This window comes from Mus pahari, chromosome 18 (assembly GCF_900095145.1).
Source record: "Mus pahari chromosome 18, PAHARI_EIJ_v1.1, whole genome shotgun sequence".
NCBI lineage: Eukaryota > Metazoa > Chordata > Mammalia > Rodentia > Muridae > Mus > Mus pahari.
The window spans coordinates 45461901-45477311 of NC_034607.1; the positions used below are offsets into that span (position 1 = coordinate 45461901).

The 15411-nt window shown below is 40.5% G+C and overlaps 1 pseudogene; it reads left to right on the forward strand.

Annotated features, from left to right (window-relative positions):
* LOC110335505 overlaps positions 1-11270 on the forward strand; it is a 12748-nt pseudogene extending 1478 nt beyond the window's left edge.
* The last annotated feature ends 4141 nt before the right edge of the window (positions 11271-15411 follow it).

Sequence of the window (15411 nt, forward strand, 5' to 3'; positions counted from 1 at the left end):
CTGGAACTCACTCTGTAGACCAGGCTGGCCTCGAACTCAGAAATCCGCCTGCCTCTGCCTCCCGAGTGCTGGAATTAAAGGTGTGCACCACCACGCCCGGCTCACCTTGGCCATTCTTAAGAAACCCATTCCTCCCAACATTGTTAGACAGCTAACTTGATACTAATGGGCTCAGGGGACCTTGAAACTAGATTCCTTCCATCATAGTCAACAGCCTATAGAAAGGAGAACGGGAATGACAAGATTTTAATACTCAGAAGAATGTGCCTGAGTCATATCTCTGCCTCTGGAAAGGTATGTGAATCCCAGACTGCCTGGAAGACTGTTAATGGATAACTTTCTAAACAGGATCCATGGAGCCCTAAACTGCATAAGATTACTATAGAGCAGGAGACTTTCTGATGAGGAACAATGAAAAACCATTTTATGACATGCATCACTGAGATAGTCTTGAAAGAGTTGTTTCCATCAGACCTATTTAAGTCACCCAAAATGGACAAAGATCCTAAGGTGGAGTTATTGTCTCTATAGAAAATAGAATACTGTATGTAGCCTATGGGGGATATAGACTAAGGCAATGGTCTCTCTTTCCACCTCTCAAGAATGTATGGTCCTTTGCTCTGCAGTAGACTGTGCACTGTTTCTCTCCCGCTCTGTACATTTTTTTGTGTCACATGGATTCTTTTACAGAGGTCACAAGGAGGAAGAAAATGGGGGGGGGCATCTGAACGGGGATCCTGGTGACATCTTCGCTGTTTCTATTTAGCTCTACTGGGCTTCCTTCATCTTTGCCATGAGAGGGTATAGACTCCTTTCTGTGTCAAGAGCATAGTACCCTCTGTTGTTCTACAATCAGGACCTCCCTTGAGACATGCTCAGTACCAGGCTCTGGGATCACCCCCCCCACTCTCCTAGTTTTGGAGACTACATGTCTTGGGTCACTTTTTCTTGCTCAACTTATACTCTGCTTCTTGCTCCCTCTGTAATAACTGAAATGCAGTTTTCAGGAAGAGATAAGTATGCTTATGAAGTCTTTTTCAAATATGCATTGTTGTTGTGGCTTTTTCCAATTTGATTACCAGTATAAAACTTAATTGGAAGACTGCATGCTGTTATTTACCTTAACCATTTTGCGTGTACTTTCTCCTTTTAGCTACACAATATGTCCATTGCTATGTGTCTCTGGCTTATAATTTGATTCACTGTTGTCATATAGTGGGATAAGTTCATTTTCTACATAGGACTGAGGAGGCAATGCCAGAGCCTAATAGGGGCTTCCTTTGTTCTGAGTCACTTGTTTTGCATGGTGTACCAGAGGAGAACTTGGATCCCCTTATGAAAGTTATCCTGCAGTACATTTTGAGTAAGATCTGTGTGCTGCTCCTTCTCCTAGGTACCCTCCCAAGAGTTAGTTCAACCTCTCCATATCCTTGTAGAAAAGAATCGTGAGTCATACCAAAAGGAGGTAATGTTCCTGCACCACGGGTCACAGAGAAAGGTGGAAAGAACACATGGAGAACTTGGCTCCTACAAGCAAAGGTAACGCATGCTGCTCTTGATATCTAGCCTGGAGAGTAAACTGGGTTCTCTCAATGGTGGTTTCATAAGGCTCAAGAAATGACACATTTTCTACAGGCTCCTTATATTCTTCCTCTTCTATATGAATAACTCCCTCTTCAATTCTTCCCGATTTACCTCTTGGTATATTCTCTATATTGAAGTCAGATTGTATCCCTAACTCTAGAAATAAACCATGTGACAGTGCAGGAGAGAAGAATTGTCCTGGAAAAGGAACTGCCAGTTACAACTAGATTTATTGTGTGAATGACTGGGCAAATAGTTAATAACACCCTATGTCCAAACTTCCTTTGCCTTAAGAGAAGGCCCAGAAATTAGCTCAAGTAACCATAGTTTTCAAAAATGAGACAGAACTCCTCATTTAAGAGATTGTGCCTTCTCTGATTCCCCCTCCTGAAAAGTCAGAAGTGGCATCTTCGACCATTGCCACCAGTGAATTAGGCCCAGCATCTCCATATTCCTTTATAATACTTGGACATGACTCCTTCAAGAAGTTGATAGGAACTTGAAGCTATTGAGCCCAACAGCCATGAATCAAGAATATAAGCAAATCAAGTAGAACTCACATAGCTTCTCTGATGATTCTGAGAAATATGAAGAATATTTTTTTACATCCCTCACAGAATTTGGAAGGATGCCACTGCTAGTACAGAACAGACACTAGTACAGTACAGAACTCTGTGAAAAAGGGTGTGACTCAGGTCTAGACTCTATATATAAATTATATAGATATATATATATATATATATATATATATATATATATATATATATATATAAAATAAATCCTAAGTGTTCCCAACAGGACCTGAAATAATACCAGCAAATTCCCTGATAGAGAACTGCAACACCCAATTCAGGAGTAGCCTATGCTTAAGTTACTTTAACAACACTAAAGTAAAAACATGCCAAACCAATGGCCATTGATCAGAGGCCTAAGAAAAAATCAGACTGCCACTTTACAGTTCCTCAGAGAGCCAATTCAAAAGTATATACAACTGTTCCCACCTCCCTTGTGGGAAAATCCTGCCCTGTAGCACGTTACTCACCCATTCTACCCTGACACCATAACGAAACTACAGACATTGTCACTGGGATCCATGACTCCTCCTACGGATGACCTACTAGTTGTAGAAAATAATGCTTTCTGTAGTCAGGGTGTAGAGAAGAAACAGAACAAAAATAGAGCTAAAACTACCAAAAAGAGAGAAAAATAAAACAAGATGAAATGTCTTAATAGCCTTATGGCATGGCCCAAGATTTCCACTGGCGGTTGCTAATTCTGGAGAAAACAGACTGATAGACAAATGCCATATTTTTTGGTAGATGAGTCACAGAGGAGAGATTGCCCAGATATCAGACATTTCCCTAAGAATCCTTTCACTGAATGTGGTAGAAACAGGACAGAGGAGGACTCCTTACTCCAACAGGCAAAGGACACCTAGACCAGAGCCCCAAATACTGTCTCTGGGACGAGAAGTCCGTAGTTCCAATTGGCCTCCACCTCAACCACCACCATCAATGGGACAGAGCCTCAGGTAAATCTGAAAGTTACAAGTAGGACTATATTCTCTTAATTGGTAGTGAGGCTCTCCATCGTGCTCACCATGCATATATTCCAGAGCACTGGCCCCTGACTGGTTACAGCATCAGTGAGGTTCTGAGGGCCAGATGTTTCATTCTGCCTTTATGTTGACTATGGGCTAGTTTAGGTTTCATTTGTGCTTTCCTGGTCATGCCTGGATGTCTACTCTCTTCGTTAGGCAGAGACCTATTAACCAACCCAGAGCCTACATTACCTTCAGTTTGCTAAATAACCCCACCGTAATGATGATGGCACCTCTCCTGAAGAGCAAGCAAATGGCTCAGTTCCTTATGAACTTCCCTATTAATCGACAGGTGCAGGCTACAGACATGTCAATAGGACAGCCACAGTCACCCAAGATACCACTAAGCTAAAATATTTCCATGTTTTTCCTATTTTAAATAGTATGCTCTTAATACTATTATATAATAGAATATCCTGAGTCTTGGGCAGTAAGTCCTTCTGTTACAGGTTTTAGCTCTTTACCAATCACCTTGTAAGGCCCCAGTGGCAGCCATCAAAATCTAACAGAGGCCATCCGTTGGTGCAAGATTTCCATGTTATAAACAAAGCAGCTAGTCTCATACATTCAATGATCGACCCTGACCTTTACATGGTCTTACATCAATTCCATCTAACACTCAGTGATTCACAGTTCCATATTTTAAGATGACTAGATGACATTTTTGTATCCCAGGAGCCCCTAGATCTCAATTTCTCTGCCTTTCAATGGGCTGGTGCATAAAGGCTGGACCCTTCTTTCCCCAGGGTTTAGAGACAGCCTTATATTTTCAGTTAGGCCTTAGTCAGGAATCTAAATAACTTAACTTTAGAAAACGCAGTAATTTTACAATGTGTAAATAATCTCCTTTGTTTAAGAAAGTCCTAAATCACCCTTAACAGACTTTAAGTTCTCTAATAGTGAATAATTTAATATCTAAGCCCAAGGCCCGATTGTTAACCTAAAGACATTTTATCTGGGACTCGTCTTAACTCTGAGGCATACAATTCTTTCCTTCCCCTTCCCCTTCCCCTTCCCCTTCCCCTTCCCCCTCCTCCTCCTCCTTCTTCCTTCTCCTTCTCCTCCCCCCCCTCCTCCTCCTCCTCCTTCTCCTTCTCCTTCTCCACTGGTTAACATCATTTTAAGTGAAATAAACCAGGTACAAAAATGACAGGTACATGGTTCTCTAACACGTGGAAGATAGCACTAAAAACAAAACAAAACAAACAAACAAAAAGATAATCTGAAAGCTCACAGGGACACCGGAGAAGGGGCTGAACACAGGGTAAGAAAGGCTACAAAGGCCGCCATGGTTAAGGCAGGGCATATGCACGTGTGGAGATGCCACAGTGACCCACTGATTTTCAGTTGCATCAGATAGAAATCAGGGAAGAGCCTGTCTTGATCTTGTCCATTTCTTCATTAGGATCTTAATTGCTACTTTGACCTTATTTTTGTTAAGTGGCTCTTGGATTTTATGTTCTCTCTTGGTTCAGTTTTGAAGGTCCTGTGACTGGAAAATTCCAATTGCCATATATACATTCAAACTCTTCTCTAGTGATCCTCTAGATTTGATTAGTATCTTTTGTGATGCCTCATTTTTGCTTTGGATTTGTATTTATTTGGGTCTCTTTTTTTTTCTTTTTTCCTTTTATTAAACTAATAAAATTTATTTCAAAAAACACAACTCAGTATTGACATTTTTAGGTCATAAAAATAATTTATAATAATTAAATGCCTTTTAAATATACATGATACCTTCTAAAGCAAAAAGCAATATGCACTCAACCAGTTTTTAAAATCTATTTGGAACATTAAACACAATAGAAGTAGAAAAAAATCTCTTATGAAGTCCACTATGAAAGGAAATTGTGACAAGTTCCTGATTAGACAGAAACTGTTCCATCTCCAAGGGAGAATATGCAGTGTAACTGGCTTCATAGAATGAATTTCCTTCTGTTTCTGTTCTGTGGAATAGATTGAAGATTATTGGTATTAGGTCTTCTTTGTAGGTCTGATAGAATTCTACACTAAACCCATTTGGCCCTGGGCTTTTTGTGGTTGGGAGACTTCTAATGACTGCTTCTATTTCTTTAGGGGTTAAGGGACTGTTTAGATGGTTTATCTGATTCTGTTTAACTTTGGTATTTGGTATCTATCTAATAAATTGTTCACTTCATCCAGATTTTCCAGTTTTGTTGAATATCAGCTTTGGTCATAGGATCTGATGATATTTTAAAATTTTCTCAGTTTCTGTTGTTATATCTCCCTTTTCATTTCTGATTTTGTTAATTTGGATACTGTCTCTGTGCCCTCTGGTTATCTATCTTGTTGATTTTTCTCAAAGAACCAGCTCTCAGTTTTGTTGATTCTTTGTATAGTTCTTTTTGTTTCTACTTGGTTGATTTCAGCCCTGACTTTGAGTATTTCCTGTCATCTACTCCTCTTGGGTGGGTTTGCTTCTTTTTGTTCTAGAGCTTTCAGGTGTGCTGTCAAGCTGCTAGTGTATGCTCTCTCCAGCTTCTTTTTGGAGGCACTCAGAGCTATGAGTTTTCCTCTTAGCACCGCTTTCATTGTGTCCCATAATTTTTGATATGTTATGCCTTCATTTTCATTAAATTCTAAAGTCTTTAATTTCTTTCTTTATTTCTTCCTTGACCAAGTTATCATTGAGAAGGGCACTGTTCAGCTCCCATGTGTATGTGGACTTTCTGTTGTTTTTGTTGCTATTGAAAATCAGCCTGAGTCTATGGTGATCTGATATGATGCATGGGATTATTGCATCTTTTTTTATCTGTTGAGGCCTCTTTTGTAACCAATCATATGGTTAATTTTGGAGAAGCTTCTATGAGGTGCTGAGAAGAAAGTACATTATTTGTTTTAGGAAGAAATGTTCTATAGATATCTGCTAAATCCATTTGGTCTGTAACTTCTGTTAGTTTCACTGTGGATCTGTTTAGTTTGTGTTTCCATGATCTGTCCATTGATGAGAGTGGGGTATTGAAGTCTTCCACTATTATTGTGTGAGGTACAATGTGTGCTTTGAGCTTTAGTAAAGTTTCTTTTATGAATGTGGGTGTCCTTGCATTTGGAGTATAGATGTTCAGAATTGAGAGTTCTTCTTAGTAGATTTTTCCTTTGATGAGTATGAAATATCCTTCCTTATCTTTTTGGATAACTTTCAGTTGAAAGCCAATTTTGTTCAATATTAGAATAGCTACTCCAGCTTTTTTTCTTGGGACCATTTGCTTGGAAAATTGTTTTCCAGCCCTTTACTCTGAGGTAGTGTCTGTCTTTGACACTGAGGTGTGTTTCCTGTATGCAACAAAATGCTGAGTCCTGTTTACATATCCAGTCTGTTAGTCTATGTCTTTTTATTGGAGAATTGAGTGTATTGATGTTAAGAGATATTAAGGAATAGTGATTCTTCCTTCCTGTTATTTTAATGTTATTATGCTTGTGTGGCTATCCTCTTTTGAGTTTGTTGAAAGAAGATTACTTTCTTGCTTTTTCTAGGGTGTAGTTTCCTTCCTTGTGTTGGCATTTTCCATCTATTATCTTTTGTAGTGCTGGAATTTGTGTAAATTTGTTTTTCATGGAATATCTTGGTTTCTCCATCCATGGTCATTGAGAGTTTTGCTGGGTATAGTAGCCTGGGCTGGTATGTGTTCTCTTAGGTCTGTATAACAACCTCCCAGGATCTTCTAGCTTTCATAATCTCTGATGAGAAGTCTGGTGTAATTCTGATAGGTCTGCCTTTATATGTTACTTGACCTTTTTCCTTTACTGCTTTTAATATTCTTTGTTTTGTGCACTTGGTGTTCTGATTATTATGTGACAGGAACACTTTCTTTTCTGGTCCAATCTATTTGGAGTTCTGTAGGCTTCTTGTATGTTCATGGGCATCTCTTTCTTTAGGTTAGGGAAGTTTTCTTCTATAATTTAGTTGAAGATATTTACTGGCCCTTTAAGTTGGGAATCTTCACTCTTTTCTAAACCTATTATCCTTAGGTTTGGTCTTCTCATTGTGTCCTGGATGTTATGGGTTAGGAGCTTTTTGCATTTGGCATTTTCTTTAACTGTTGTTTCAATGGCATCTTCTGCATCTGAGATTCTCTCTTCTATCTCTTGTATTCTCTTGGTGATGCTTGCATCTATAACTCCTGATTTCTTGTCTAGGTTTTCTATCTCCAGGGTTGTCTCCCTTTGTGATTTCTTTATTGTTTATATTTCCAGTTTTAGATCCTGAATAGTTTTGTTCAATTCCTTCACCTGTTTGGTTGTGTTTTCCTGTAATTCTTTAAGGATTTTTGTGTTTTCTCTTTACAGGCTTCTAGCTGTTTAACTGTGTTCTCCTGTATTTCTTTATAGGAGTTATTTATGTCCTTCTTAAAGTCCTTTATCATCATCATGAGATGTGATATTTAAGTCATAATCTTGCTTTTCTGCTGTGTTGGGGTATCCAGGGTTCACTGTGGTGAGAGAACTGGTTTCTGATGAAGCCAAGTAGCCTCTGTTTCTGTTGTTTATGTTCTTGCTCTTGCCTCTTGCTATCTGATTATCTGTGGTGTTAGCTGGTCTTTCTGTCTCTGACTGTGGCTTGTCCCTCTTGCAAGCCTGTGTGTCACTACTCCTGGGAGACCAGTTCTCTCCAGGAAAACTTTGGGTATGGAAGATGTGGCACAGGGTCAGTTCTGGGGTGCAGATGCAAACTTGAAGCATCCTGTCCCCAGCTGTTCATTGTTTCCTGTGTCCTGGTGGCTCTGGACGTGTCCCCCTTGGGCCAGGAATTTTAGCATAAGTTGTGGTCTTACCTGTGCTCACAGGTGTCTTAGCACTCCTGGGAGACCATCTCTCCCAGGATTGAGTATGGAAGTGCTGTGGCACAGGATCAGCTCCCAGAGCAGACAGAAACCAGAAATATCCTGTCCCAGACTGCCCTTGGTTCCTGTGTCCTGAGGGCAGGTCCCTCAGAACAGAAGTGGTGGTCTTACCTGTGCTCACAGGCATGTCCACACTCCTGGGAAACCATCTCTCTCCTGGAAGAGTTTGGGTATGGATAGTTATGGCACAGCATCAGCTCCTGGTGCAGACAGAAACCAGAGCAGGGCAAACAATTCTTTGGCTAATCAAATTCAAGTTCTGCAGACCCTTCCAACACCCAGCACTATAAAACAGCTTTTTTTGGAACTAATAGGTTAATGTTGACTTTACATTCCCAGATACCGCCTTATGGCTAAGCTTCTGTTTGTAATGACAAAATGTTTCTTTTCTGGGAACAAAAACAACAGAGTTCTCTTGACTCCAGGCTCCAACTTCAGAGGTACCACACCAAACAGGCTTTCTAAATTGTATGTTATGAAACATCAAGGTACAGCCCTGGAAGTCCTCACCCAGGCTTTGGATCAAGCCCATTATTAACCTGTTTTTGATAATTATCAAAACAGCTTGACCTGGTGGCACAAGAATGGCTGAATTGCACAAGGACAATAGCAGTTATAGAAGAACCTCATGAATTAATTCTGGGTTCTCTTTTGCTTGTTTGTTCTTCATACTAAATAACCCCTGTTAGAGTCCAAAGGAGCCATTGATCTAGAGATGTTCTTCTTTTATTTTACCAAGCTGTGTTGCTTGACAGTGCTGAACTATCTTTATGTTGATAGTATAACATCAACACTGGTTACCTACCTACCCCCAACAGAGGACACTCAGGGGAAGCTCATTCACAATTACCCTCATGTGATTAATTTAGTTCATCATAGTAAAGAAGACTTACAAGATAATGGTTCTTTTGATAATTCAAATGTATTTGGCTCACCGGTGGCCATTACTATGTGAAAACTGGGGGACAGTGAGTTGTTTCCCTTAAGAACATACTAAATACCTAATCTCTGCCCCCCCCCAACCCTCAAAACAGAGGGTTGAGTTAATAGTCTTAACTCATGCTTTGAAACTTAGCCAGGGGAAAAGGAACACAATATATACCAACCCTAAGTATGTCATCCCGGTACTGTACACACTGCCACAATCCGATGAGAGAGACATTGCCTTAATATTAACAGCACTTCCATCAGAGGTGGGCCTCTGGCTCTAGCCTCATTGAAAGCAATATATTTACCAGCTTCAACAGCAAGAGTTCAGTGTAGGTGCCAAGAAACAGAGACTCATAGGAAATAAGGGAATAGATGCAACAGCCAAGTAAATGTGGTTCAGTCATGTGTTACATTAATTCCCATCTCATCTTCCTTGTCCAATTTATACACCAAAAGAAATTACCTGGGCCTTAACCTAAGGGTGTAAATAAGAACCAGATGGGTGACTTCAATCAGAAAACCCTTCTCCTTCCCCAATCTACAGAAAACCAGTAAGAGATTACATGATTTCTGCTGTCTAAGCCAATACCAATTGTACTAAATGTGTGAACAGGTGTTCTGTAGCAAAGAACTTTATACAACTGATCAGATTTCAAAACCAGTGCTCTCTGTGCTGTTAATAATCCGTAAGAATCTAAAAATTCTCCTTTGCTGCTGGCTCCAGTCCATCATACCCTGGAGAAGATTAGCAAAGTTTAAATATAAGTGCTGCATTGTCAGCGATTTAAATACAGATCTTTACAGATACTCACATGTAAGAGGCATTCTCTATAACATCTGAAATCCCCGGTTCCTGACTTAATTTGGGGGTCTCAGCTCTTAACCATGGGGTGGGGATTAGCAGCTAGTTAGACAGGACAGGACAGAGAGACCTGAACGCTGAGCTCCCTACTTCCTCGTCAGAAGCCTGCAGAGCAAAGGACTGGAACAACAGGATTACAGAAAGTGAGTCGCATTGCTGGCTCTAGATTGTATGTTATTTTGTGCTTCCCAGAGGGCTACTACTGGATCAGTATAAACTGAGTTCCATGATGCCCTAAACCTCATAGGATTATTGTACAGCAGGAGGATTTCTGGCAAAAACCAAAAGACATACCATCTTATGGGTAGGTATCACCAAGGAGCCTGTAAGCGTCAGTCCAAATAGAGTCACTGATCACGTGGACAGGACAGAGAGTTGTGTTTTTTTTTTAAGTTGTTTCTTATAGAGATCATAAATACAGTCCACAATATCCAGAGATGAATAGCAACAGGTAATTCCACAACATACCAGTGAGAAAATACAAGATGGTAGCTGCTTGCTTCCATCCCACTGGACTGGGGTGCACAGAGAGAAAAAGAAAAAGGGTGACACTGAAGTGGCTGCTTAAGGGTTCTTTGGAAAGTCAGTGCTATGGGTTTTGTTGGGGCAAACACATGAAGGAATGTTTAGCTGAAAATGACGTAGGAGAAAAGATGTTCTGTTATAACAAGCACATGAAAGAACATGTGATGAAAGATTCCTTCTTGTTCACAATACTCACACACATATGTATGTATGTATGTATGTATGTATGTATGTATGTATGTATGTATGTATATTGTTAACAGCAGACATCAGAGTCTTCCTCAGAGTTCTGAGGTACTGTGGTAAGCACACAGCAGGTGTTTGATGGATAGTTGAGTACAGCCTAGGTAAACACGGGTCATTAGAGTTGCAACAAACTTGTTTAAATCATATGCATCACTCTTTATCCCTGTACTCCCTGAAGGTTCCAGAAATCATATTATTCCATATAAAATTTTTCATTAAAAAATCGTAGAGTGGCAACCTTTGAGGGAAAGAGGAAGTGCTTGGGTGTCGCAGGGCCTGAGGCGCCAGGATAGAAGGAGCACCACGTCCGCGGAAGTCCCCGAGGCAGCGTCGGTGGAGGAGCAAAAGGAAATGGAAGATAAAGTAACTAGTCGAGAGAAAGCTGAAGAAGCAAAGTTAAAGGCGAGGTATCCTCATTTGGGACAAAAGCCTGGCGGTTCTGATTTTTTAAGGAAAAGATTGCAGAAAGGGCAAAAGTATTCTGATTCTGGGGACTACAACATGGCAAAAGCAAAGATGAAGAACAAGCAGCTTCCTGCTGCAGCCCCGGATAAGACAAAGGTCACTGGTGACCACATTCCCACTCCACAGGACCTCCCTCAGCGGAAACCATCCCTGGTTGCTAGCAAGCTGGCTGGCTGATTAAAAGAGCTGAACTGCACGAGTCTTCTAATGTCCTTTATGTCTCCTTACTACGTTACTTACCCACTTCTGTTCCTTTCACTCACTCTGTCGTTTGAGACTGACAGCTTCGCAGGTAGTGGTAGCGTGTGCTACTGTTGTAAGGGAGCATACATGTGTGTAGAGGTTTGGATTAGTTTCACAGTGCACTGATGCAAAGGACATGTAACAGCAACATAAGTAAATGACGTGACGATAATTGTATATATTACCTAGCTGGTGTAGGTTGCTCCAACAAGTAGCAAGCAAGTTTTACAGCTTTAAGGCTCTGGCTTTCTTTATTTTCTCATGATTACAGCTTTGTATGTTACTCTTATTTAATAGGACCTCTGTTGTATTGATTTCTTCTGTATCTTCCTTTTGAATTTTGTAAGACAGAAGTTTAAGACCACAAGTTGGAAGACAAGTCACATAATCCAAACACAAGTGAAAGGGGTGCCCGTTCTGGTGTGACTTGTGCGACTCCGATGCTTACCAGCTGTCACTGAAACGAGTGCTCTTCCTCATACTGCAGTGTGTGGAGACAGCTTTCTTTGTTGAAGATGTGAATGGGTGTGCATGTGCACTGACTATTGCATTCACTTTTGTGCCATTTTTGTAAATACAATAGTTTTGCGCAACCTTTTACAAATGCCTGCATTAATTTCACCATATTAGAAAGTCGATAATGTGCCAACCAGAAGCACAAGACTTCCTACACAAATCTGCCTGCCATGTCTGCTTTTGTATAAGAATAGTTTACAATCTTGAGCTTATTAGAATACCAGACTGAAATATACTCAGCCTGCTATAGAGTTAGGCTTTTTCATTTGTTACTAATAGTCATGACTTTCAGTGGCCTTGTACAAATATGATATATTACTTAGGCATACCATGCAGAACATTTCATTTTGACTTTTACAAAAAAAATACAATTCATTTAATTTATATAAACTTTCTTAGTGTAGAAACTTTTTTTTTTTTTTTTTTTTGGTTTTTTGAGACAGGGTTTCTCTGTATAGCTCTGGCTGTCCTGGAACTCACTTGGTAGACCAGGCTGGCCTTGAACTCAGAAATCCGCCTGCCTCTGCCTCCNGAACTCAGAAATCCGCCTGCCTCTGCCTCCCGAGTGCTGGGATTAAAGGCCTGCGCCACCAGGCCCGGCTTGTGTAGAAACTTCTTACTTCCACGTTCAGCCTTGGGGATACGAAAGTATAACACTTGCATTCTCTGTCTTCTGTTATCTACTCAGCCCCCATCTTCTCCTTACTTTGTTTCTGTGACTCGTTTTGGGTTATCTCATTTATATAAAAGCGTATGTGTCTATCTTTACTTTTTAAACTTGCTTAAATAAAAAAAAAAACTTGTAGAGTATCATACGAATGATATTCGGTAGGCTGTGTATAGGTTTTCAAATCTTTCTCACCAGCATAAGAAAATGTCTAACTAAAAATCAGTGTAAGATGGGGAGGATTTGTGTGACCCATCATTTCACCGGTTTGTTCAGTTCCTGGCTTTGTTGATTCTGGGTAGATGATAAGACAGAATATTATGATTGCAGGGCTGTGTGTAGAAGCTTCTTCACTTGATGGTGGACTAGAGGCAGACTCAGGGAGAGAGTGTCCCAAGATGACATGCCCCTGAGAACCACTTTCCCCAGCTACATCCTACCTGCTAAGATGTCCACTACCCCAAAAAGTATGCCACCAGCTGAGCGCCAAGCATGCAAACCATGAGTATTTGGGAGACAGTCAACCCATAACACTGTGACTCTAAATGTGAGGATGACTTAAGAGATTAAAATAAATTTCAGCAGCTTTGTTACCTCGTCTCCTTTTAAGCTGCTAGGATGTGTTTTCTTGATATTGGCATGATCAACATTTTAAGCCAGGTAATTCGTGCCTGTACAATGGCTTCCCTAGACATCAGGATTTGCTCAGCCGCATGCTTGACCTCTAGTTTCTGATATTAGTAGACCTCTTCTGTTATGATAAATGTATATACCTCTAGAAATTGCGAAATTTTCCTAGGGTCAAGGGGGGAAAATTGTCACTGGGTTAAGAATCACGCCTAAGGTTTATTAAAGCTTCAATCATAGTCAGAGATATTAAAAAACAATTTCTACTACTACATGGGATTTCGTTTTGCTTTGATCATTTACTCAACAACTAATTACCCCACAGATACTACACACAATAATCAGTGTAAGTGTGGAGAACACACTGAGGCGTCAAAGGCCTTGTTCTCAGGAGCTTCCCTTATATGGGGAGCCAAATGAAAGAGACAAGGATGCAGTGGATCATCAGCAGAGGAGGAAGTCCAGGGACAGGAAGATAAGAGGGAGGTAAGAGAAGGCTGGACACATCTGTCACAGAGTCCAGCCTTCAGCGAGTCAGAGTACTACCATGGGCAAAAAGAAAAGAGATTTCAGATCTCTTCTGGCAAGTTAGCAGAAGATTTCATAGTATTTTCATAAGGTGGATTTTAATAATCTCAATGTATCTAGTGTGTTCCTTTTTCTTCCTATACAATTGATATTTATCTTAGTCATCTTCATAAAGTTCAAAACTTAATGTTGTGAAAGAAAAGAGAATCAATATTCTATTTTTATGATTTCAAAAGATGTCCCATTATTCTGAAGTCCCATATGAAGTTAAAGAAAAATTTTAGTTTTGAGGAAAAGAATAATTTATGCCAAGTTAAGTTCTAGATCTCAGGCAGGAAAGAGCAGACACAGGCATTGGTGTCAGGGTTCAAAACAGCGCAGTGTATGATTTGTCTGGAATGCTCTGCAGGCAGGAATTTCCTTGTCATCCCTAGAGGAAGCAAAGCATGAGGCAGGGGACATGCCTATGTTGTGACACTAATTAAACATAAATCAACGAGAGGCTGAATTTCAGCTCAACTTAACTTCCCCCACCCACTACATTCACTTTTTTTTTTCTTCTCAGTTCATTAAACTTGAAATAATACACAATTAGTCTTCTGACACCTACCACAAGATAAGTTAACCCTCAGACAGCTGAGATAAAAACGACGTGAAAAGTTAATTAAAAGGGAATGTCCCCGAGGATCAGGGCGAGATATTTCACATCTTAAAGTCCAGAAAACTGTTCAGAGAGTTATAGGCCCTGGCTTCACTTCTCTGTACATTTTTTTTTTCTTTTCTGGTCTGAGCCATAGCCTGTCTCAGGGAGGAAAAATATTAACAGTTGGATTTTTTGATGGGGAAAGCAATAATGTTTAAACATTTGAGAGTTCTATCATTTTTTAATTAATCCATTGTATGTTTAGTTGAGTGCTGTGTGACATTTCAACACATCCTGTGATGATCTCATAAGGGTAATTTGCATACTCATCAATGTGTGACTTATTTTTGAGTCACTGTGACTATCTTGGGATTACTGTTGCTGTGATGAAACACCATGACCAAAGGCAACTTGGGGAAGAAACTTTGCTCACACTTCCATATACCAGTTCACCATCAAGAGAATTAAGGGAAGAAATTCATAGACAGAAGGAACCTGGAGGCAGGAATTGATGCAGAGGCCATAAAGGAGTGCTGCTTATATGGCTTGCTCAGCTTGCTTTCTTATAGAACTCAGGACCACCAGCCCAGGGATGGTACCACCCACAGTGGGTGGGGCCTTCCCTACTATTCACTAATTTGAAAAAAAAAATGCCTTACAGCCAGATCTTTCAAAAAAGTTTAAAATTAATATTTTATTTACTTACATTTCAAATGTTATTCTCTTTCCTGATTATTCCCTCTGCAAAACCCTTATCATATCCCCCTTAACCTGGTTCTATGAGGGTGCCCCCCACCCACCTACCCACTCCCACCTTACTGCCCTAGCATTCCTCTACACTGGGGCATCGAGCCTTCACAAGGGCCTCCCCTGCCATTGATGCCAGATAAGATCCCTTCAGCTCCTTCAGTCTTTCCCCTAACTCCATTGAGGTCCTGTGCTCAGACCAATGGTGGGCTGCTTGCATCTGCATCTGTATTGGTCAGGCTCTGGCAGAGCCTCTCAGACGATAGCTATATCAGACTTCTGTCAGCAAGCTCTTCTTGGCATCAGTAGTAGTGTCTGGATTTGGTGTCTGCATTGGGATGGATGCCCAGATGGGGCAGTCTCTGT